Genomic DNA, 22,657 nt, shown 5'->3' on the forward strand with positions numbered 1-22,657 from the left:
AAAGAAATGCTTGGGAAAAGGCTCATTATATTTATGTTTTCCTGTGTATTTTAGTTAGACACTGGAGACAAGCCTATCCTGGGGTGGAACAGAAGATGGGAAAGTAATCTTTCTTGGCCTCTTCAGTGGAAACCGGAAAGAGCACACAACATGGCGTGGCCGTTGGGTAAGTTGTTTTCATGGGGTGATGTAGTATTTTTCCATGGATCAAGTGGTATCACACATCACGCTCCCTGCACTTGAATCTTGCCTGCTGTGTGACTCTGTGGCTTTCGGACTGCCTGGAGAATGAAGCCTGGCTTCAGGAGCAATATTTTCAAGAGACGTTTGAGACTTTACCCTTGTGGTTTTGGAAAGGTTCCTCGTTTTTATAATATTGAGGCTTAAAAGAGTGCTGTCTGACCCAGGGGAATTCAAAGGAAAAACATGGAAGCTGGCAGAAATTGAGGAGAAGGTGAAGATTATAAAATAACAGGTTTCGTTTGAGTTCAGGTTGGTATAATATTTGTTTTTTCCACCGGAAGAGCCAATAAAAAATTCTCATGTACATTTTCCCCTCTCTTGCTATACATTAGTTCTAAGGATTTACAGCAAAAGTTCACTAAGAAGTTTGTTTTAAAATATGAAATAGCTGTCTCAGAGGAATTTAGACTAACTTTTAAAATGAGAATCTCACTGTCTCACAGTTAAGTCTTGGGAGTTTCATAAAGTAAGACTGTGGCAAGTTTTCCAATCATATGGAGTAATAAAACACAATGGTAAGGGGAGGAAAACTAATGAAGGAAGGGGTAAATGCATAATATGTCATCTTGAACCGACAAGAGTTTAGTTCCAATTTAAAGCCATTGAGTTGTGATTACATCTGCACATTTACTTAGAATACTCCTAGAAACTGATCAGTCCTACTGGCTAGTCAAGAGCATTTTAAAAATCAAACTTGGTCTCCATGTTGTCTCATCTCTGGGAAATACATGTTTTCAATAAACTTACCTCATTGTAGACTTACTGATGTGACAGGAAACCAATTGTTACCTTCCTGATTGGATGGGAGGCCATGAGGCACTCCCATATCTACAGGGGGAAGAAAATCCGAAGAGCTGATTATCTATCTATATCCTGTTCACAGCCACCCAACCAGACATACACACATTCACATGGAAAACTTTAAAAAGAAAAATGTTCAGTATCAAAACATCTTTGGCTTCAGAAATATTGCTTACACACACAGTATGTTCTCCTAAGCTGAACACATAGATAGAGTGGCTTGTTTGCAGGAGAGCCATACACCAGGGGACAAGAGACTCTTTACACTGCTAGTCATGTTTTGGGTGCACATAGTTCTCCTGGGGATTGGTTGGGAGGCCCCTGCTGAGATCTGCTGGCAGACTGTGGTACCCACTAAAACAACTGTGACCTTCAATAAAAGCTCATGCCCTTCGTGCCAAAGCAAACTTGTGAAAATTGCCCACTTTCAGGCAACCCGGACAAAACCTTAGGAGGGCTAGAGTCACTATTTAAAGGCATTTTTAAAAGCCAAGAGAAATGGATGCCTGGTTTATTTGAATACTGATTCCTGTAAATGGCAAAGCCACAATGAGCCAATTTGTGCTTCATACCTACAACTTGATTAAGCTCAGATTAATCTAGCCAGTGGAAACAATGAGAGCCCTTAGCACTTTCCTCTTAGATACTACCTGGAGATTTCACAGATTTGGGAAGTTCGACCTTGAATATAAAGATATAGTCATTAATTGGTCATTTGGAAGGAGTCCCATTTGTGTATTTTAGATAGTGTTCATTGGACTAAATAAAAATAATATTTACAGAAAAGCAAGGGGCACATTTGATTAAGAGACTATTAACCTTAATTCAATATGGTTCCTTTTTGTGTATATGTGTGTGTGTGTGTGTGTGTGTGTGTGTGTGTTGTGTGTGTGTGTCTGTTTCGTATTTAAAACTCTCATTGTGTCCCTTTAGTCTAGTGCTAAATCAGAATGTCACCACCTCATCCTGGCACAGGTACCTGGTAATGAGGATGAAAGGTACATGGAACAATTTGTGTCTATCTGAGTCACCGAATGTTCCTTCAACAGCACAAATGTGTCATGTGTTTTGTCGTGTCTGGTCTTGAGCAATAGAAGCTGCATGTGGTATCCACAAGTGGGGGGATGGGCAGGGTCCTGGCTTGCAGGATATGGGACAATAACTATACATGGATATTCACCCATAGCTTCACAAATTTTCCTGGAATACTATATAATAACTAATAATAGGAGTTGCTGTTGGAATTGGTGCAGGAACTAATGAATAAAAATATTTTAAAGTTTGCCGTGTGAATGTGTGTACGTCTGGCTGGGTGACTGAGAACATGGATACAGATAGATAATCTATTCCAGAATAAATAACAACAAGCCATATCTTTGCTGGTTCTGTTTTCAACTGGATAAATAACTTTCTCCCTTTCAATTTTTCAATTTTAGTTCCTTTTTTCTCCTCAAATAAGGCAAAGAAAATGCAAAACAGCTAATAGTTCTTTAAACAGTAACTCTGTAACTATAGAAATACATCTTATTGAAGTCTGATGTTGGAGAGAGGTAATATATTAATGGTAACAACATGAGACATCAGTCATACCTCTCTGGTCAAAAAGTTAAAAAATCCCACATGGACAGAAAAAGAGAAAGAGCAGAGAGACAGAAGTCTGGTGAGGGAGTGGCTGTAGAAGGCAGGAGAGATGGGTAGTTTAAGGCCAAGAAAGTACAATAAATAGGGCATATGGTAGGAAAGAATCTGGTGGAGACTCGGCTCACCTGGCTGGGATCAACACCATGGCATGGGATCAAGAGACCCTGCCATGTTTTGCTTTAACTGGATGCTGACTGACTTGGAAGTGGCAGCCCTAATGGACCCAGCTGGCCTTATCACCCCTCTTTTCTGAAATTTGGCTCTGCATTACATCTCAGAGTCTAAGTTGCTTACACATCAGACAACCCTCACCTTCATGGTTGCCTCTTTATAGAATTCCATTACAGCCGCAGTGGAAAACAAGTGGCTTCTGATATGCATTCTATACTTTCTCTAATAGGCCTGGGTGTTGCAAAAGTGATTTTACTCTCAGTCGTATGCTCAGTCACCTATAGTTAGTTCTATGCCCATAGCTTATATGCTTGAAGCAGATGATGTTAAAGAGAACATGGGCCAGGAAACGAGCCTGTCTGGACCACCATTCCTATGCTGACCTGCTCTCACGAAGGAGATAGAAGTAAGAGTGAGTTGTGCAGTGCAGACTCTCTGTGCCTGCTGCCTCCTGTATAATAGAAGCCCGTACTTATGTGCTCTGTGTTTCGAAAGAGCCTCTGGGCTCCCTATATTTTAGAAACAAACCAGTCTTGCTTACAGTCTACTCTACAGACTGTTCAGAGCACAAAGCATTGGAGTTATTGCCATTTTGGTCTAGATAAATCTTTTTGTTCTGGACTGAAGTGTACTTTTTAAGAGGTTTGGCAGCATCTCTGGTATCTAGCCATGAGCAGCACTCCCTGTGTGATATATAACAATATAAAATATCTGTACATCTAGATGTTGCCAAATGTGCCCAGAGGCAGAGGAATCACCAGCACTTGAACATAATTGATGGAGGATGATTTTCCTATAGCATTTCATTTCGGCTCACATAGAACTATGGTGGGTGTTTGGATAAGATTGGCTTTTTCTAGTATCCTCATCCCTTTAAGCCACACAATGCTCCATCTGACTGCATTAGGCAGTTGTCTAGAGGCACGAGAACACACTAAAAGTCTCCATATGAGTTAACTTAAGGTGTTAGCATCCGATGAGGCATCTATATGGTAACCAAGCTTATTCTTGCTAATACGGACTTTCTCTTCCCTAAAACTTTCCTATGTGATTATTGAAACTGACCTGGCATTTTATCACAGAAATTTGGGAAACCGGGAAGTGGAGAGAGAGAGAACAGAAAACCACTGTCAAATGGAGATGCTGGTCACATACTGCCTGCTGCAGGACCTGTTAACCCACTGCCACTTTCTCCTGTACTCTCCTAAACAATGACACCACAATCTATGACTGCAAATTAGAAATCGGACATCTTACTTCTCAGATGGATCACATTTATCAAGTGTTGACTTAAATGTGAGGAATTTTGACTCAGCCCAGCCCCATACACTGGAATGAAAGAGAACATTAGTAGGTAAAAGGGTAACAAAATGAAGTCTTAAACTTGCTGTGGAGCAGGAATAGGGAAAACTCAGGAGTAGGCTGATTAACTCATGGGATTATTGATGAGGATTTTTAGAATATTTCAGTGTGAGAAAGGAATAATATATATCTATACCTATACCTATACTTATACCTATACATATATCTATATCTATATCTACATCTATCTATCTATCTATCTATCTATCTATCTATCTATCTACCTATATAGAGAGATTTTGAGAGAGAGAAAAATGAGGGGATATATAAGAGGAGTGGGACATGGTGGCTTATACCAATCTTTCTTCAGAAGACAATTGGACAGTGTATTCACTGTAGAATGAATACACATTGCAGAACAATCATGTCTATTTCTGTTTAATAATAAAAAGTTTAATAAGAAATCCACCAAAGCAAATATCTCTAAAATTCCAAATAAAGTATAATATTGTGTAAGCATTAAAAAGTCATAATCCTAGAAACGTACTAAGGCCATTCATGTGTTGAATGACAAACAGTGTGTGAACAGAATCATTTAAACGTCAATGCTTATCAGAGATGCATCCTCAGTGTGAATTTTGTTTTTCAAGAGAAGACATCAGGATCTAGAAAAAGAGGAGGCAGCTGCAGAATGAGAGAAATGAAAAGTGTTTCAGGGGAGGGAATAAATGTTGAAAAAAATACAAGAGAGGTGAAACATCCCATTCTCTGAGATTGATGGGAAAATGAACACAACATGGAATTTTCTAATTACTTATGCTCTTCAATTAAGACACTGAAATTTTGGGCTGGCCTGAAGGTAATGAGTTATCTCAATTGATTGTCCACAGTCAGTTACAGATTGAGCCAATTCTACACTTTCTCCATTCTCACTACTGCACTTAGGTAGAAAAGAAAAAAAGGAAAAAACTGAAATGTCCATACCACTGACAAGTCAAGATTTTACACTGTCATCAGCCATGAACACCCAATTTAAAACAGCTTTGAAACCTCTGGGCAGGAAACTTATGAATAAGTATACACCAAACCTTCACTGTTCATATGCCATAATGTTTCAGACATGCCAAGTGACTGACAAGTGGCAAATTATTTTTAAAAGTCCCCAGGAAACTTTAAGTACTGACCCAGCCTTAACATTTTATACCTTCTATCATCTTCAACTGGTCATTATTACCTTTAAAATACACTCCTAGAAAGTGTGCAGTTGGTTGAGGGACAAACGTAAGTATCCATTTTGTACAAGTGTGATTTAAGGGGGTTGGAAAAGAGCTGGGGGTGGGGTAGGGGTGGGGTAAGCAGATAATTGCTAGGGCAGCAGGAAAGCCAGAACTGCTCAGACTTAAAGCAAACATTGAAAACCTAGAATGGTTGTTCCTTGAAACAGTAAGTTTTATAACATGATGTATACAAAGCACATCATCATTGCCAGATACTAAGTATAATACTGAAGAAATATCCCCTGGACAATAAAAAGAAAGAGCCAATGTTTCTATATAAGGTGAGAGAAAAGCTTAAGTGGGCATTGGAATGTGTTGGTCGAGGGAGAGAAGACAGGCTAAGGAGTTCAACCCAAACTAAGGATATATAAAAATGCCACATATAAATCTACTTTGTGTAAGTAAATTTAAAAATATATTGAAAATAATGGGATATAAAGTTGGCTGCATATGGAACAGGGGCATTTTGGAGAAGTTGGGGGAGCGCATTAATATAATCAAATAAACTGTATGAAATTCTCAAAGAATTAATAAAGATTTATATTTTTAAAAATTGGGAAAACTGCATTGTGAAGAGAAGTATCTTGCATGGGTGAACATTTAGTGAAAAAGTCTAGAGTGGGTTCCCTCCTTTTGAGTCATTCATCAGGGAACCCCAGAAGTTCCTAAAACAACACAGGCTATTCTCATCACTCTCAGTTATCCACTAGAACTAGATCAGACCCCTATTGCTGAAGACACCACACGCTTTTGTTCCAAGACAGAAAAATCAAGTTGAAACTGAGCAGGAAGCCTCCTTCTTGCTTGCTAGCTTTCACAGTGCCTAAAGGTGCTATTCAGGCTGCTGGCAAGAAAAACCATTAATAGTCTTTCCCAAATGTGAAATCATGCTACAACACTAGCCAACAGGCAAGATATGCCATGGTGCAATAATGGCATGACTGAGATGGAGGTAACCACACAATCCTTGCTGGATTTGAGGTCCCTTCCATATGAGGGAATTAATGTTGGGTGTGGGAAAACTGGTTAAAAGTCCATGGCTAGGAAGTTCATAGATAGGCCCTAGAGGAGAATCTGCTGCTGTTGCTCTGCTAAATATGCGTGGTGTCAAAATGCTTTTACAATATTTATGATTGCACTCATAGGCTAGTGCTGTTGTCAGCATTGGTCAGGGAGGTTTCTGCCTGTGGTGGCTGGCAGCTTTTAGTTATATAGCCTGCATAGTAGCTTTAGATACTATGAAAGCTAGCCAGCAGGGAGGAAACTTCGGATCAGCTTGATTTTTCTGTCTTGCAACTTGTAACTGATCAAAATGCTGAGAATAAGTGACAATTGAGTGCTTATCCCTAAACAGAACAACTATATTGCCCTTTCCAAGGGCCAGGGGGCATCACAGAACAGGGGGGAAGACTATGCACTAGAACTGGAGGATGGGGTGGAGTGCCATGAACTGCTTCCTTGTAGACATGACATGCAACCATGAACTCACAAGCAGTTACATGTACAAGACTGAACCCATTGATAATCACAGATGGTAGGGGCTCATGACACTGCACCCTTCCCTGAGGAAGTATAGTCAGTTAATGGTTGTTGAGAGAAGAGAAGTCATTCCTGAGTGGTGTAGCCAGTGGTTAGTGGTTAATTTCTCTTGCTTAAGTAACCCACCATGTTCATGTGAATGATTCTAATTAAATGCAATTAGACACACACTGAGAAACAGACATGAAAATAGGAAGACAACTAGTTGGAAGGAATCAGTTTAATGGGCTGGAAAGTGGGTAAAAAGAATAACTTGAAGTAAAAGTTTCTGGATATGTCAAGTGATGCAGACTCACAGGATGTTTTCATAGACATGGTGCTTTGCTGAGACAAGACCCATGGGAGGACACATAATGTTTGGAGAGAGTGTAAATAGGACTCAATGGACAACGATGGCACACTTGCATAGCTAGCTTTGCAAAGCTTCATTGGTCTCACATATTTTCCTTCAGTGAGAGAGGCATGGCAGAGAACTTCTCTTGTTGTCAAGGCTGGTCCTGGTTGCTCCCACTGACCCATGCTGATTCTGCAGAGGCCTGGCAGTTTCTGCTGGACTGTGCCACTGCTGCTTATTGGTGTTTAGTATCCTGGCACTACTAAACTGGACTGCGGGTATTGTGATAGAGGTTGGAATTGCCTCAAGGAACTACTTATAAACAGCTCTATATCCCCTTGTCCTATTTACCATCTTTTATCCCCTACCTTTGGACGGTGGGTTAAAAGGAGGGCCCAAACATTTAAAAACCCTTATTAAAAGTGAGTTCCAAAATATCTAAGCCTACAGTAAGGGGAGACTATAATCAAAGTTATAACTGTACATATAATATATATGAAAAGGTGTGAAATAACTAAATCAATGAAAAGTGGACTTTTGATTCATTCATTCATTCATTCATTCATTCATTCATTCATTTGGTTTTTCTGAGACAGAGTTTCTCTGTGTAGTCTTGGCTGTCCTGGGAATTTGCTTTGTAAACTAGGCTAACCTCCAACTCCTAGACATCCACCTGCCTCTGCCTTCCAATTGCTGGGATTAAAGGGATGAGCCACTAGTGCCCAGAAAAGCAGACATTTAAAGAATAATCTCAAACTTTCACTAAAGTGCTTATCTTTAAAAGAAAGAAAAGCATAAACAAAATTTTTTTTCTGCTTTAGCAATGTTATTATTGTGCCAAACATAAAGCAAGAGAATCCTTTGATAGCTTTTTCCATTGTTGTTAGAGTCTGAACTTAGGTCTCAGTTACCTAAACAAGAAATTTAAAGTCCTCTGTTTATATGTCTCATTGATTTAAGAAATCCAAACCAGAAATTTCAGTTTGCCCAAAAGACAGCATGGTATACAGCCTAGGTACTACTCAGGTGACCTTTTTAGCTTGAGGTCTATCTCTCTATAAAATTGTGCAAAAGTATAGAAAACATAGTGCACTTGTTTCTCCTTTTCAAATAGGTCTACTTCATCTCTTGAACATAGATAAAGGAAAACATCCTGTACCATCTTGGTTTTGGCTGTCTCTTGATCACTCTTCCATGCATCACCTTGCTCCTGAGGCCATCTGTGCATTGCCTGTGTGTCATTTGGTGTGAATGAATGCTCTGTGTCTTGGCGTGGGAGAGGCTATCTCATTGGCTTGTGGTCCACAAAACGGCCACAGTCCGTAAGCAGGCATGAGGTATATCAGAGCTGAAATATGATTAGGAGAATTTTTGACAAGGGTGGGGTGCTGTGGAAAACACAATTGCAAGGCTCTGTTGCAGGGCAAGGACTACTCCTGGAGGCCAGAGATGCTGGATAAGATTGGATAAATGCTTCTCCTCCTCCTCCTCCTCCTCCTCCTTCTCCTCCTCCTCCTTCTTCTTCTTCTTCTTCGTCCTCTTCCTCTTCCTCTCCTTCTCTTCTTCTTCTTCTTCTTCTTCTTCTTCTTCTTCTTCTTCTTCTTCTTCTTCTTCTTCTTCTTCTTCTTCTTCTTCTTTTTCTTCTTCTTTTTCTTCTCCTCCTTCTCCTCCTTCTAGAGACTTATATTTAAAGTGAACCTCTTCTCCTTTCAAATCTATCATAGGACCTTTATTTCCAACACTTTAAATGTAGATATTTCAAATTCAATATGGTTTGAAAACTTTCTCTTTCCTTTGAAACTTCTTTTTTTTTTTTCCTTTTTAGGTCAGACTTTTCAAATGGTAATCTGACAACATGATCTTCCAAAAGGCGGAGTGGAAATCAAATCATTAAGCAGGAGTAAAACATACCACAGGATTTCCTTTGAATTAGCCTTGCATTCAGTGGTAAGACCCTTAGTGCCCTGGAGCCCCAGTGTCTTTACCTATCAAAGAAGTATACTATAGTCAGGCTGTGTGAGTTGTTATAGAATTTGAAATGATTGATGTAAGGTGGCTGGCACTCACCTATGAGTTAGTTATGAGTTAGATAATAAAAATGAGGCAAATGTTATGCTAAAACTGGAGGACTGCTGTGAGTTGGAGGCCAGCCTAAGCTACAACTGAATTTAAGGCCAGCCTGGGCTGCAGAGCAAGACCATAGCTCAGAAGAGGAGAAAGAAGGGGGAGAAGGAAAAGGAAGAGGAGGAGAAGGGGAAAAAGAATGGAGAGAGGAGGAATGGGAGAGGAGGAAGAGGAAGGGGAAGAAAAGGAGGAAGAGGAGGGGAAGAGAAGTGAGAGAGGAAGAAGAGGAAGAAGAGGAAGAAGAGGAGGAGGGGGAGGAGGAGGAAGATGGGGGATAGGAAGAACATAACTAGGATGACCTAGAGCAAGACACCCAACAGAACTTATTTCAATGGACCTCAGAAACGTCCTATTTACATCTTGCTGCTTCCATGGGGTGGGGAGGATCCTTGCACAGAGAATAAAGCTCCTGACATATTTAAATAAATGTAAAAGAGTTTATCAGTAGCTTTGGGGGCAAAACCCAGGCTTTCATCAGTGAGGAGACACGAAGATTGTGAAAAAATACCAGCACGGAGAAGAAAGCATCTCTCCTGCTCTATAAAAATCATCATGATTTATTCTTTTAATGAAAAAGGCTTGGGAAGGCACACCATCTGTGGTTTATGAGGGGGGAGATGAGCCAGAATTCCTTGCTGGCAGGCAGGGTCATTGCCATAAGGGGTCAGGTCTGGATTACGGGTGGAGGCTGCCATCACCCCACATTGACATAAGCATGCTCAGGCATCACATAGACTGGGGTGACTAGCTAGGCTTTGGGGTGATATTGTCAAGCAACAGCAAGGCGGCTCAGCTTTCTCCACTGGTGTTGAGCAGCACTTGGGTCAAATGTTTGGGGCTGGGGCAGAAGTAGCAGGGTTATGTTGAAGCTCTAGCTGGTTGCCCAATCAACACATGTGAGCAGTTTATCCATCACCGTAAATCACAATATCACCCCCCCATGTTATAAATATGGATACGTAAATATTTTGGATTCATCAGCCTCCAAGTATTCTTCAGATGTCTTGGGTTCACCCAAACAGAACACATCGTGCGAGCATATTCTCCCTTGCTTTTTTTTTTTCAGAACTGTCTGTGATTTACGTGAAATAGAATCCATATGTTTCTGCTTCATTTACAGTTCAATAATCAAAAGGTCCTGTGTTGTAAGAGCTGCTTGCTGTCCAAGCTGTGTCTGAGCTCTCTAACTCTCCCCAACTCCCAGAAATACAAGCAGTTTGATCCCTTTAAAAAAAAACCAAAGAGAAAGAGAGAGGGAAGGGGGGCAGCAGGAATAACATAGGGAGGCCTGTTTTGCCAAGATGAAATAATCTTCAGTACCACAGCGTTCAATTTAGGCAGAAACGGCAAGCCCAAGAATTTCAAATGAGTCCAAAATATGGGTATAAACAAAGGCACCTCTCCAACCAAGATAAAAGCAGCTTCAGGAACACACACACACACACACACACACACACACACACACACACACACACACACAATGGCAACTTGATAACCACACCCTGAAGAGAGGGAGAACGTGAGACTGTGACCTTAGCCCCCAGCTCATAGCTGCTGCAGATTGTCATTCTGGTTCCCCGAGAGCAGTCTGTCCAATCCAATCCAGATACACAATTTGCCTGATTTTAGCTCCGAAGTGCAAGCTCTGGTGGCCTGCTCTGGTATCTTAACTTCACATTTCCTGTCATTCTGTTCTCTGGGCCAAAGAGCCAGCATAGTGAACTGAGTATGTCTGTGCATTTGGAAAGTGTGTGTGCTTATGTATCATGCAATTTCTTTAGAGATAGCTTTTAGCTCATAATAGGGCAACATACAGAGCGCATATAGCGTGAGGAATATGTTAGCTACAATCAGCCAAAAGCCAAGTGTAAAGGCTATGTTGTTTTCTTGCTTCGACATTGAGTCACTGACACCTTAGCTGCTCTTATGTCACTTTAGGCCTTAGTAAACACTTAGCGATTAGAAGAAAAGTACCCGAACTAGAAATACTATAGTGGTTATATAATTTTTAAATATCTGCGGAGGATATTGCCACTTATTTTCACAGCATTATCATACACCCATCTGAAGGGCATCATGCTCCAAAGTGATCTTTACTTGTGAAGTTTGCCATGACCCCCGAAGAGTTAACTAACAGTCCTGTGGATTATTTCGTCTGCTGGGAACTTAGTTTTTGCTAACTTAACACACCTAGGAAGAAGGATCCTCAGCTGAAGAAGTGAGTCCAGCACACTGGCCTGTGGCTATCTCTGGGAGGCATTTTCCTGATTGCTGATTGATAGAGAGGGCCCAGCCCACCGTGAGTGGTCCCATTCATAGGCCATTGGGCCTGGGCTATAGACGAGGCTGTTCAAGTCAGTAAGCCGCACTCCTCCAATGTCTCTGCTTCAGCTGCTGCCTCCAGGTTCCTGCCTCAAGTTTATGCCCAGGCCTCCCTTCATGGTGGACTGCAATCCCTTTTCTTCCCAAATTAGTTTTGGTCAGAATTTTATTCTAGTAACTAAAAGTAAATTAAGGAACACACATATCCCTAGTGTATCTAGGCAGTGGTAAACAGCATAATATAATGTTTATTTTTTTTTCAACCTTAACCCTAAGCAACACTAATAATAATATATTGTTTGGGGGTGGGGGCTGTTTTACACAGGAAACCCCTTCCCTTGTCCCTAGATAAAAGGATCAATAATCTAACCAGTAAATGCGGGGGGGTGGGGGGGAGGCTTTTTTTCCAAAAAGAGTAAGTTGTGTTTTCATCTGCCTCTGTTTCCTGGGTGTTCAGAACTTTGGTCTAGCTCCTAGAGAAAGCTCAGGTCCCATCTGCCTTCCAGTCTCCTTCTGCTTGCTTTGCCCCTTGTTTTGAAGGTTACTGAGCAGTTGCTAGAGAGTCAGTCCTGTCCCTTCTGTTGACAGGTTGCCAGGATATATCCAGGCAACAGAAGCTGGGATTCTTTTTACAAGGCAGCCATACCTACTAACTCCAAGTCCCACAGGAGAAATGTGACTCTTAGCGTTCCCAGCTCCTGCGCCATCCTCCGTGGATCCTCACAGGGGATTGGAACACCATAGTAAAGGCCAAGCATTGAGAAGAGGACAAATCCAAGGTACGTCTGTGAGAACGTGTTCTCTCTTGTCCCACAGCTCCTCACCCTGAAGCTTGACTTTCAGTCAGCCTTCACTTATTACCTTGATTTTCTCCACGTCTTCCTTACCTGTGGGTGGTAACTATGTCTCTGTGAGAGAAAAGAAATTCAATTAGAAATTAGTCCTAATGATTGCAACGATATTTTCCAAAATAGTATTTTACTTCCTTAGGTAGTGTCGACAACGAGGCATGAACTATGACTTAAATGTTGTAATGACTAAAAAGAGAATCAAATGTCACTGAAAGACACACCTAAAGAATTGTGTTTGTGAAGTGTGTTTTAACACTACTACTGTATTAAATTTATCGGCCAGAGTTTATCAAAAGAAGAGGTGATAACGGCTCCAGTTACTCGAACTAAAAGTTTTTAAAAAGTCAACTGAGTGAAACACAACTAAACTTGAGCTCTAAGTTTCAAATTCCTAAAATCAAATAATTTAACAGATGATAGCCATATAAAAATCCTCTCAACCAAGGTATTTGCGTCACCCCGGAAACTGTTCTTTTCACTTCCGGTTTGCCTTCTCTCCCCTGGGCCGGCTTTGGTCACCAGTGACTGATACCCACCTCCATGAACTCGGTGTGACTCCAGTCATGTAAAGTGTGCTCCTGTTTCTGACTGCTGTGGATATGGAGACGTTTCTAGGCTGTTCTGTGCTCCTCTGTGTGCCGCTGCTCAGTTCTTTGATGGGTGAGCATAACTCTGTGATTGTCTCACGTTTGTTTAGCTAATCCATTCGTTGGTATTTGGTTTCTTTCCAGTTTGGACCTGCTGTAACCAAGCAGCTGTAAACACTCCTGCACAAGTCCCTTCTTTCCACCAGTTTCATTCTTTAAGTCTTCCAGCTGTATTGAGATTCATCTGACAAAATAATCCATGCATTTAGGGACGATCATGAGGGGGTTCTCTCGTGAAGTATATGGCAGGAATTGATTGTCAGAGTTAGCTGAATTGAAGTGTCCATCACTTCACAGGTTGGCCTTATTTGCTTTATTCTTTTTCAGTGAAATGAATGCTTGTAATTCTCTAGCTTGGTAAATTGCAGAAATATACTGCATCCTCATGTCTTTCATCACTATGGTTTGTGTTTGGTCCCCAGTAATTAAACTCAACAGCTTGGATCCTTTAACTCTTATCTTCCCTTTACACCCAGGCTCCAGCTGCTAGCAACCACCGTCCTACTCAAATGGTTAACAAGTTTAAGAAAATAAAAATAGTACATATCACGATTCATCAAGTAAATGCAAGTCAAAGCCACCTAAGATGAAATTAGAATGACATTTACCAAAAATTATTTTTTAAAAATGAGGAACTGGCAAAGGTGGGGTGAAAGGTGGACTCTTAGGGGCACACTGTTAGTGAGAATATAAATTCATATCACTATTATGGAAAAGCATATGGATATTCCTGTGGAAATAAAAATAAAACTACCATATGAACCAGAAATCTCATTTCTGCTATATGTATGTCCAAAGGAAATGAAATCAGTATGCTCTATCCCATGCACATTGCAACATCATTCAGGCACCAAGATAGGACAGCTAAAAGTCCACCAACAGATAAATGGACAAAGAAGCCACAGGATGTATGTAGGGTATTGAATATAGCATATGTAATAGAACATTGTTCAATTTTAAAAAGAAAGAAATCCTGGTGTGTGGCCTCTGATTGAACATAGGGCTTATTGAGTTAAGAGGAATAAGCCAGGTGCAGGAAGACAAATGTTGCCTGATCCCCTTCTGTGTGGACTCTTAAAATCTGCACAAGCCTCTGGTGGTTATTATTTATCTTTGGTTCACACTTAGGAGTAAAACTGGTAAGCATAAGGAGAAAATTTAACTTTTCTTAAGTATAAAATGCTATCTTAGCAGAGTAATAATTTGAATTTATTATCGACTCATGAAGTGGGGCACTTCCTCAACAGATCTTTTTTTTAATTGCCTATTCATTCTTTGGCCCATTTAAAACTTTTTGCTTACTGTTAATAAGCTATAAGCCACATACTTAGAGACACTCCTTTTGAGTAGTCACACTGATAAGTTGGACAGATGATGTCACAAAAGATGTCAGCATGACCATGCATCTTTTTGGTTGCTTCAAAATGTACTCACCTTCACACCATGGAACCACAGAATAATAGCACTGCCTACTCTAGCCTGTCACTTGTCACATATATACAGTCATTAAGCACATACTCTTTTGTATCTGACATTTGCAGCATCGCGTGTTTTGAGAGGACTCATGTTTTTTCTTGGTAGGCTTTTTGTATTGAGTCAACCCTCTATGTAAGAAGACATCATGATTTTTATATTTTACCTGCGGATGTGAAGATGTGTTTTCAATTTTCATTACTATGAGTAAGAATTCCATGGACATCTATCTGTATGTGAGTTTTTGTGGATATGTAATTTCATATTTTGTACAATGTGTAACCTATGCGTATTGCTAAGTGCCAAATAGTTCTTCAGAGAGGTTGTAACACTTCACATTCCTACCAGAAAGATTTCCCACATCCTTTTTAACACTTGGATTGACAATCCTTTTAGCATCTGGCATTGCAGTATGCATGTCTACGATCTCTGTGGGTTTTGTTTACATATTTTCCATTTAAAAGATTTTTTATGGGCATGGATGTTTTGTCTGCATGTATGTCTGTGTACCATGTGTCCAAAGAAGCCAGAGGCTGTTGGAGCCTGAGACTAGAGTTAAAAACAGTTGTTAGCCATCATGTGGGTACTAGGAATTGAACATGGATCCTTTGCAAGAGTATCCATTGGTCTTAATCACTGAGTCATCTTCCAGCTATAGAAAAGTGTTGGCATTTTTTTCTGATGCCAAACAACCAGTAACATTGTGTATTATTTTCCCAGGTTCTAGGACTAGATAACTTTTGTCATTAGCAATATTAAAATTTGTATTGTCTTGTTTCATGTGCACACATACAGACATGTACAACAAATTCTTTTTAGCTATAAATCTTAAGTATATTTTCCACTCTGTCACTTTTCTTTTAATTATGTTCATTTTGAAGAGCAATGGCTTCTAATGCAGAAGTATCATTTATTATACTTTTATGTTTCCATCCTTTTTTTGTTTTGTCTATGAAGTTTTTTCAAATATCAATATCACAAAAATATTTCCCTGTGTTTCCTTTCAGGAACCTTCCAGGTTTATTTCTTGTGATTAGCTTTGTGAGGTAGTTCTGAGTATTAAAAGTAGAGAATTGATGCGGGATTTTACCTGTGACTCCACCCAACCTCTCATTGTTGTGTGTTAGAGAGCTTTCCTTTCCTCCATCTTGGCCATTTTGTCAACAAATGAAGCAAACAGTTGAGTATATATCTCTCGACTCTATTATTGCATCAATTGTCTATCCTTTTTAGTACTGTTAATTTTAATAATTCAACTTTTATTGGCTTATAGGTATGCAAACAGGTATTTGAAGCATGTATTGGAACCACTTGCCAGTGGTCATTCATAAGACTTGAATGAGACTGGGCTCTCTTCCTTAGTGTCATCTACATATCTTCCCAGACAAGAGCCAAATATATGTGATATATTTATTCACAAAGCTTAATATCAGAAAATTTTAATTTTAAATAATTAATTTTCACTAGCTTATTATCCACTGTATTACATGATCTATTCTAGGAAAGAAAAGGAGATATTATTTATACTAGCACCATCTTGCCTACTTAACAGTGTGCATATCACAGAGAAAAATAAATCTACTACAGTAATATTAGACTAAAAGTTTTAACATCTTCCTGTGAATGAGAAAGAATTATCAACACACAAATGTTTTCAGAGCAAAAATATGACTTATCCATTCTCAACTTTGAAGCCTCAGTCATTCATATCCATTTTGAGTCTGAAAATGAAAATTGTAATTTCTGTTAGTTGCCCTTTCCTGTTTATTTCAGAACATGAATTCCATATAGTTGTCTCTGATAGAAATTTGAAAACACTGAAGAAGGCACCCAATTCTGGAACACATCACCTCAGGGAACAGTGATGATTCCTATGGTGTATTAAAAACAAAGGGAGGCATTCTCCAGATGGCAATAGTATTATACCATGATACAGCAGCAAGGGGAAGGAGGGTGTAAAGACATAATTTGCTAATAGTTTAACATGATGATAAAGCTAGGTTTTGTGTGAAGAGGACAAAGAAGCAAAACATTTATTTGAGAAAAGAACAAGAGGATCCTGGATACAGTTGGGCACAAGCAAAAGTTGATAGGGATCTAGTTGTCTTTTGAGTTTAAAATTCACACGGATTAATAATTGGATGCTTCACTTTAATTTTTTTTTCTTTTCAAGCATGTGTTTTGCAGGAATACAGGTACATGCCATGCAATGCTCATAGAGGCCAGAAGAGGGTGGTATGTTCTCTGAGGCTAGAGTGACAGATAGCTATAGTCACCATGTGGGTGGGACTGGGAACAGAACCTAGGTCCTCTGAAAGAAGAACAAGGATTAACAGCTGAGCCATCTCTCCACCCCAGACACTTCACTTTTAAATCAAGTCTCATTTTTATGTTCTCACACAGAGACTATACATTTTCCTTATGTGTGCAGGAGTAGGAAACAACTTAGCTTCATAGGGCATATACTCTGCCATTATCAGGCCAATACAATCAAAGAGAAGTATGTAAAAGAATAAACATGACTATTCTGCAATAAATATTTATCAAATGAGGTGGGCAGCTGGCCAAATCTGGCCTGTAGTCTATAGTTTTTGTACTCTTGTCCTAATGTTTGAGTAATTCTGGTGAATTATCTTCTCCAAGCCATACATTAATTTAGAAAGTCAGTCCTTCCACTGTGGAACCAAGTCCTTTGTGCTCTTTTCAGAAGAGAAATGACTTTTGAGGAGAATTAAGTTTGAAGTTCCAAAGTACTCAGAATGCTTATGTCTGAAAGGGATTATGGATAAATAATTTCTAGCCAGGAAACCCAAATTTCCCTTTCCGATGATGCGTAAATGGGCAGTGCTCCTGGCACATGTCACAGCTGCTGTAAGGCCACATGTGGTGTCCCCCTCGCCACCATTCCTGAGGGCTGGTGGCCGTGGCATCCTCTGGTCATTACTTTCTGAGGTACACTGTTTGGTTCAATGTATAGTCTTTGCCTGGGTTCTTATTTATCTCATTAATTATAATTACATATCTCAGGCTAAATAGAATAGTAATCCCTTTATGAAGAGGAATTAACAAGATTTATATGTTGAAGTACTCCTAAGACTTAAAAAAGCCCCCCAAAATCTTCACTAAAAATCCTTTTCCATTTTCTTTTTTTTTTCTATTTAAATAATAATCTTGAGTTCTGTTGAAAATATAATGTAACAAAAAGCTAATTTCATTCAACATAAGCTGTGTTTTGTTAGCACCTACCACGGGTCTGGCAACAGGCCATGTGCTGTCAGTCCAACTGTAGAGAGCAAATAAGTCCCCAGTGCCTTAGAGTTCATGTCCATATGAAGGAAATGGATACCACACGTGCAGAGTAAAAACCAAACCACATGTTGGAAATGCAGTTCAGAAAACAAGCTGTGATGTCACTGAACAGAACTGTTGGCTGTGGCTGCAGAACATGTACGTGCGTGTGTGTGGGTATGTGTGCACATGGTTGTGGGTTTGAAAGAAAGTAATAGCAGTGACTAGAAGATCAATCAGGAAAGGCCTCTCTGGGTTGATAACATTTGCAGAGAGACCAGAAGAGAGAAATCAGGAAGCCAGTCAAAGAACTAGAGGAAAGTTTTAGGCAGTAAAAAGGTCACATGAGAAGCTTCCACCCTGTCTACTGAGGGGGAAAAAACGACTCTTGGCTTGTTTGAGAAACTTGAGGTGGGAATGAATGTAGCACTTACAGAGGAAGGGAAAAGGGAAGCAAAATTGAGACCCGGGAGAGAGTAATCCTAGATTACAGAGGACCTCAATGGTCAAGAATTTGAATTCTATATCGAGGAGGGTAGGGCATTGTAAGCATCTAGTCTGGATCCTGGCACTGGGCTCTGGTTGTAATTTCCAGAGATAAATGTAGTTGCTAGGAAAATAAATGACTCGGAGAGTCAAAGTGAATGTGGTCGTCCTATGCCATGGCCAACAAGGGGTGTGAATGGTTAGGCAACCTGCCTGGAGTGGTATTCTGAGCACAGGCAAGCATTCAAAAGGAATAGCTGGACATTTGAGGGTTAGATATAGACACAGCTCCAGTGTGTTCATGCAGTATCACAAGGTATCCAACATCAGGTGGGTCAGAGGAGCACAGAAATGAAGTCATCTGAGAATGTAGAGACACCCAAACCCATAAGCAGAAATAGAAAATGGAGCTCACGAAAAAAGTTACTCTCTTTCCTGTGAATTTAGCAGACGGGTCCACAGGGAAGGAAAGCCGCTGATGTTTTTAATGTGTTGTTGCTTTTCGCCTTTCTTCTTGTGCTGGTCGCATTGGCCCTGAATCCCACACGCAAACTGAGGTCAGATTGGGCCTCTAGCTGGAGAGTTAGGACAACACAGAGCATCTTATCCCAAGTTTAAATATTCGTCAAAACAGCAGCTTAGGATATGAACAACAACAACAAAAGAAGGAATCAAACAAACAAGAGAGACAACAATCTGGAGATAGAAAAGATAAACCATTTGGAAAAGCCATACTTCAGGTTTCAGCCATTGCCATCCTTGTCAGTACCATGTGACCTAGCTACCACCCAGGTTTGATAAGAAACCATCCTGGATTATATAATTGCTAGGCAAAGGTTAGGGTTATTATTAATACATAGCCTTACCAAAAAGCATATGGAGATGGAGGTATACGTGTGTGTGTGTGTGTGTGTGTGTGTGTGTTATGTGTTAGCAGCTGAGGGGGTCTGTACTCAGAGAGGGGCAATTAAAAGCAGAGCACAAAATGAAATGATAATAAATATGAGTAATAATCCTCTATCTCAATACTGGCCATATATATTCATGAAAGCATATAAATACAATGTAGTCAAAGAACACTCATAAACATGTAATAAAAAGTTAATATAACATTTGACTTGGTTCATGGCATTTTTCCCTCTCAAAAATACTAGGTGATTGTATAATGTTACAATCAGATAAATCTTGGACTGCATTATCTGTTTATTTCCAAGCTAGCCATCTTATATATGAAACACATGACACTGAACCAACCAAAATTAAAACCACATTCCCCTCATCAATCAGCCTTTCTTATGTAGAACACAGCCTCAAATGGAATTTAATTATCCTAACTATTGGGGCATGAATGGTGATAAGAAATTCCCAAATAAAGCTTTCTACAGTCTTCTGGGAGAAACTTATGGTAAATAGCAAGTGCTGTTTTAAATTAAAGTGACTTAAGTGGATACTATCCATCCCCGGCCTAAATAACATAAGGTGTTGTGGTGATACACTCAGAGTTTCATTACCTCTAATGTGACCAAATTAATTTTATTATTAATTTTGTATCTAGAACATCACAGTTAAAAAAACAAAAAAGAATCAAGATTTGCAGCCTAAAGTTGTGTCATCCTTCACAGGGCATTTGCAGGATAAACCTCCAAATTTGAGTCCCTTCTCAAATACTGACTCCATAATGTCTTGAGATGTTTTCCCAGACTCCACAGTTTCCTCCATGTGATATGGAATTTAAAGCTTCCCGAGTTTGGGGCAGGGAAGATGCCTCTGTGGAGAAAGTATTTGCCACGCTAGCAGAGGACTAGCGTTCAGATCCCCAGAACCCATATACAAAATAAAAACAGTAGGAGACTGTGGTAGCCCTGGCAATACTAGCTCTCCAAAGGTGAGGATACAGCACCCTCAGGTAAATTAGGTAGCCTAGACTAGCTGAATGAGCAAGTTCCAGGCTCAGGAAATAAAATGGAGCGTGATGAAAGAAGATACCCAATATTATCTAACACCCCCATGCATGTACACGTGTGTACCCACACACATGCAAAACCACATACACATACGCACTCCAACCATACACAGAGTTACAAAACACAGAAAACAAGGACCATAGACCCATGAAGAAGGAAATTAAAAGCAGTGTACAACCTTTAAAAGAAAGCTAAAGTAGACAATGGAAGAGACAGTGATTGAATATACATTGAGACTGCAAAGCCCACAGAGCACACTAGGGCCTGCTGAACTGTATGCAGTCTATATTTTCAAGTGGGAATTCTGCCTTTATTGCTTACAACCCAACCTGGACCCTTTAATTATAATTTTTCTTTTATACCCAGGCTGGCAACCATCATTCTACTCAGATGGCTGATAAGTTTAAGAAAATAAAAATAAAGTTAAACATCACTAATCATCAAGGAAATGTGAGTCAAAACTACCTCATATGAATTAGAATTATTTTTAAAAAAGAGGAACTGGCAAAGGTGGGGTGAAAGGTGGACTCTCAGGGATACACTGCTAGTGAGAATATAAATTCATATCACTGTTGTGGAAAAGCATCTGGATATTCCTGTGGGGGAAAAATAAAATTAACATATGACCCAGCACTTCTCTATATGTCCAAATAACATATATATCTCACTTCTGCTGTATGTCCTATAAATACAACTATATGCTATATGTCCAAAGGGCATGTGTACAGTGGAATATGCTGTACTCCAATATGTATTACGGCTGGGAATAGATTTCCCATGCTTGTCACTTAATGAGGGTGGCTTTGTTGGTGGGGAATGCTTAGCTTAAGTGTAGGAGACTCTGTTCTTGGATCTAGAATCCAGAATAATTCCTGAGCCATTGCTCATCACTTTCAGAAGGCTAAAAAGCATGTCTCATTGTTGCTGGGCAAACTGTTAATCATGCTTTGCCCACACAGGGTTTTCCACTCCGTATTTTTTAAAGTCACTTGCTTGAACTACTTAAGAATTCTGAAGACCACCCTGAGCCACCTTGTCAGAAGGGTTTGGAAAAGGCCACTTTATAATCAAGTGCTGCGTGCCAGCCTTTGTCTAGTACCCAGCACTGTGCCAGTCAACTGCAGGGCCAGGGAACATGGTCACCTAGGGGCAGCTAACTGGGAGATGGAGTGCAAAGGGAGCAGTGTTGTCAAGCAGGATTACAGTGTTCCATACGGTTTGGATGCGGTTAGAAAACACACTTATGTTTCTCTTAGAGTTCTCAGTATTTCCAGGACTGCGGCTGAAACGTCTTTCCATTGAATCTAAATAAAATGTGGTTTGAGTTAGCTAGCTAATGAAAACTTGGGAACTTGTCGGGGCATTTTAATAAAAAAAAGGAGAATAATTTCAGAATGTTACTAATTGCATTTTCTGGTCAGCTGCACTATGTACAAAGATATGATCAGGTATGAAGATGGCATTTGAAAGCACTAGAATAACAATCATGACATATATCATACCTGCATCTGCCAGCACCTTTATCTTATGTTTAATCTTTATAACAACCCTGGCAGGTGATATATACATCCACCAAACAGGAAGAAACAGGCCCAGAGATGTTAAAGACTAACATCATCTAACTAAGTCCTTCCAGCAGATAGGACTTTGGGAACTGTGCTATGAACCTAGGTCCAAGCTTATGCAGAGGTAAGAAAGCAAAACAGACAGACAACGACCGTAGAATCTTTGGATACCAGAGAAGCAATCCGGACACTCTGGCTAATGAGTTTTTCTGCTTTTCTGTAGAAATTTAGACTGCACCAATATATCTAAGCAATTTGCTTGGCTCCATGCTTTCCCTCTACCAATAGTGACAATTCAATTACAGTTAAGAACTGAGGGCCGGGAGAGATGAGTCAGTGGGCAAAGTGTTTGCTGTACAAGCATAGGGCCAGAGTTGGAATCTCCAGGATCCATTTAAAAATCTGTGGAGGTTCCTGCCTATAACCCCAGCATGTGGGTGGGAGGAGAGACAGACATGCCAGAGCTGGCTGACAGCTCCGCTTATCAGAAACAGAAAGCTCGGCTCAGTAAAGCTGGAGAGTGATAGCTACACAACAGAAAAGCAGATAGGAAACCATCTTGTTTTCCTTACAAAATATATTGATGAAGATGAATTCTCTTGTTACTTAAGTGCTGTGAGAATAAGGTT

At 40.0% G+C, this 22,657-nt stretch overlaps 1 protein-coding gene across 6 annotated transcripts in view; it reads left to right on the top strand.

Annotated features, from left to right (window-relative positions):
- Positions 1 to 12,346: 12,346 nt before the first annotated feature.
- The window catches only part of LOC116087157 (zinc finger protein 474), a 46,962-nt gene continuing 36,651 nt past the window's right edge, over positions 12,347 to 22,657 (top strand). For 2 of the 6 annotated variants that reach the window (XR_004117273.1, XR_004117272.1), the window contains exon 1: positions 12,347 to 12,533. The gene's annotated coding sequence lies outside the window, so the exon portion shown is untranslated. Of the gene's footprint in view, positions 12,534 to 13,127; positions 13,266 to 14,833; positions 14,962 to 20,829; positions 20,914 to 22,657 lie in introns of all 6 variants that reach the window. The other 4 variants (XM_031365673.1, XM_031365674.1, XM_031365672.1 and 1 more) reach the window with 4 other exon arrangements.

This window comes from Mastomys coucha, unplaced genomic scaffold (genome assembly GCF_008632895.1).
Source record: "Mastomys coucha isolate ucsf_1 unplaced genomic scaffold, UCSF_Mcou_1 pScaffold13, whole genome shotgun sequence".
Taxonomy (NCBI): domain Eukaryota; kingdom Metazoa; phylum Chordata; class Mammalia; order Rodentia; family Muridae; genus Mastomys; species Mastomys coucha.